This window comes from Penaeus chinensis, chromosome 5 (assembly GCF_019202785.1).
Source record: "Penaeus chinensis breed Huanghai No. 1 chromosome 5, ASM1920278v2, whole genome shotgun sequence".
Lineage (NCBI taxonomy): Eukaryota > Metazoa > Arthropoda > Malacostraca > Decapoda > Penaeidae > Penaeus > Penaeus chinensis.
In genome coordinates, this window is record NC_061823.1 from 6,537,457 (window position 1) to 6,540,659 (window position 3,203).

General features: G+C 39.2%; 1 protein-coding gene across 1 annotated transcript in view; it reads left to right on the forward strand.

Annotated features, from left to right (window-relative positions):
• LOC125025738 (small integral membrane protein 15-like) overlaps positions 1-1,452 on the forward strand; it is a 7,966-nt gene extending 6,514 nt beyond the window's left edge. Inside the window, exon 4 of the mRNA XM_047613923.1 lies at positions 1-1,452. This exon is cut by the window's left edge and continues 1,326 nt beyond it. The gene's annotated coding sequence lies outside the window, so the exon portion shown is untranslated.
• The last annotated feature ends 1,751 nt before the right edge of the window (positions 1,453-3,203 follow it).

Genomic DNA, 3,203 nt, shown 5'->3' on the forward strand with positions numbered 1-3,203 from the left:
AATAGCATTTCCACTAGTGTTATTTGATTTCAGGCAGACAATATTTCACTGGATGCATTTATATTATTGAAATGTGCAATTTCTTGAAGGATTTTCTGGGTTGATTCCTTTCATTGTTACAGAAAGAGATACAAGTGATGATTGGTGCCAGACACAGCTAAAAAAAATTGGTTCTTGCTTTATAAAATTGTCAACGCTCTATGTCTGATTTGTGCTGTGCTGTCATTTGTACCTATTCTGCTTTACTGTACACAGGCTACTCAGTGGACATCCATTCTGAGTGTTCAGGTATTTTTGAACAGTTTATAGTGATTATGTAAGTAGGATGTATGCTTAAACCTGTGGTGGATGTTATGGCCTTCAGTTTCATTGCATCTCTGAAGTTTTTACAATACTTTACTATAGTGCTATATGACCTTTAATGTCTAGCACAGTTATTTGTTTAATCCATTAAGCATTACCCACTGAAGTATTTTAAATTGTTGTAATGGATAAATTCTTTTGGAAGTAGAAAAATCCCAAAATAGAGGATTATATACCATGATTTAAAGTTAGATGTTCATAATGATAATGGTGCACTATAGAGTTAAAGCTTTCTCTTTAATGCATTTGCTTGAGCTTATGTTATGTACCTTTCTGTCATGTCATTCCAGTGCCCATAAGTATTCACTCTCTGCTGTGGAACTTGTTTTATTTTTGCTGAAGTAACATTTATAAGCATATAGAATATGTGAGGGTCCTTCTCATCATGTCAGACAGTATGGAAAGTTGCTTGGTATAAGCTTTTGACATGGTATTATCATCAGCTGTACTTGGTTGTTTTGATGTATCTGTACATTAAATGTGTTGATGTTGGTCTGCAACTTCTTGCCATTTCATACTCTTGTATTCCATTCCACCTATGAGATGTTCCAAGAATATCTTCTGTGGTCAGCAGTAGCTTCCTTTCCTAGCCTATCAATGAAGGGAAAGTCTCGTCGAATTTGTCATTCCCTTTTGTGATTTGAGTGTAAGAGATGGAAAGAATGAGACTGTAGTGAAACTGAGAATATAACTGGCAGAGAAAAAGGGAATAACCGATTGAGCAGGAGAGCAGGAGGCTGGCAAGACAAGTGGATGGTTAGGAGTACGAGAGTGAGACAGAAGTGGAGGTATAGAGTGAATGAGAAAGAGTGAGTGTATGTGAAAGCATGAGTTTATAAAAGTGCAAGGAATACTGACTGAGATTGTGGTCAATTAAATTTTTGATAGAGGCTAACGATATATATATATATATAATAGCCATACAGGTTTGATAGAGATACTGGATAATATAGTTGTTAAACTTGTCATTCCAAAATACTGTTTGCTTTTTTTCACATATTTTTAAACCTCTGTGCTGATTTAAATATACTGCAGAGAAAAAGACTTCAGTGAACAGTACAATGATTATGCAATAAAAAGATGAGAAAAGGTCGTCTTTTATTCAAATTTAATCCTGTAATTATTATAGAGATTATAAATTTAATGAATCCCAGAGGGATCTTTTTTTATGAATATTCTAATTTGGTAATCGGAAATATGCAACAGTGACGATGGCTCTTTTGAAGCATTATTTATTCTGTTTAAGTCGTGTAAAGGAAATTAATTACTTGGATGTTAATTTTTGATTGACACTCAGTATTAGAGAGTTAAACAATTATTATCAGATTTGATTTCTATAAAAAAATAAAACATCTGACCCTTTGAAATATTTGAGCAAAACTGGATATTGAAAATTAAAGTAACTAGATGGCTAGAATGTTGAGGCCCAGTGTTAGGGATCTCCCCAAGGTTGGGCGCAATCTTTTCTTCTCCCCCAATCCTTTGTTCATTGTTGCCGTGGGGCTTAGGAGGCGGAGACTGAGGCCCAATGTAGGAATCACCATTGGCTTTGCCCTTCAGGCCGTGCCTCAGCTAATTTTGCAGTCTCTTCTCTGTCTTTCCTTTTCCTTTTCTTCTTCATCCCTTTCTTGTCCACTTATCCATATCGTTAACCCATATTTACCCTTTTCGCCACAATACTTTACCATGATGCTGTTAACCTTTGATGCCTGATACATTTGTTTGTTTTGACCATTGACCATTCTGGAAATCCACAAACATTGCCTTACTGAACCCAAAAACTTTAACTGGGGGCTTTGCCCCCAAGCCCTACCCTATCACTATGTTCTGTATACACCGCTAATGACCTTAGATGTTGATGGGGCAGAAAATTTTCAATAAATAAATAATCTTTTCTTTCTATTCTCTAACCCCTCCTCCTGTCCACATTCTTACCTGTAAGAACCATGTTGAAATGATAAAAGGCTGGCTTTAGGTCTGTCATGAATGGGCTCAGGGAGCTATGGACATTCCATTCTCCACTGTTTATTTATCTAGCCCTTACCCTGATGGGGAGTCAGGGTGAATTGTTTCTCTTTCCCACATACTCTGGGCTTACCATGGCCAATAATGATTTTATACCCCCACTAGGGGCACTGAGGCTTGTCCCTTAATCAACTAACCCCTAGCCTTGGCTTTTCCTTGATCACGACTTTGGACACAGCAACTATGACCCCTTCCTCACTACCTATTGCCAGCTCAGTTCATTTCAAGTCACCCACTCTGGTCATTCCTCAACCTTCAAAAAACACCCCTTCCTCTCTCCCAACACTTTTTTCATCCTCCAGTCTTCTGCATTTCAACCCTTCTTCCTTTAGTACTGTAATAGTCAACTCTTTACATCTTTATTGTCCGCCTCCCACAATATTACCTTACTCAGCACCCTTACTCTCTTCCTCCCGCCCCAGTCCTTCTACTACCTCCACTTCTACAAATCTTGCGAGTCCTCTTTTTAAGCCAAGTTAAGTGGGATCGATGTTTTGTGATTCCCACTGCAACCTCTTACTTCGACAATGCCCTCCTCTTCCAACAATGTTTCCCAAAACACGTGTGTGTGTGTGTGTGTGTGTGTGTGTGTGTGTGTGTGTGTGTGTGTGTGTGTGTGTGTGTGTGTGTGTGTGTGTGTGTGTGTGTGTGTGTGTGTGTGAGTGTGTGCGTGTGTGCGTGTGTGCGTGTGTGCGTGTGTGCGTGTGCGCGTGTGCGCGTGTGCGTGTGTGCGTGTGTGCGTGTGTGCGCGTGTGCGCGCGCGTGTGTGTGTGTGTGTGTGTGTGTGAGTGTGTGTGTGTAGTTGAAGGTAATGT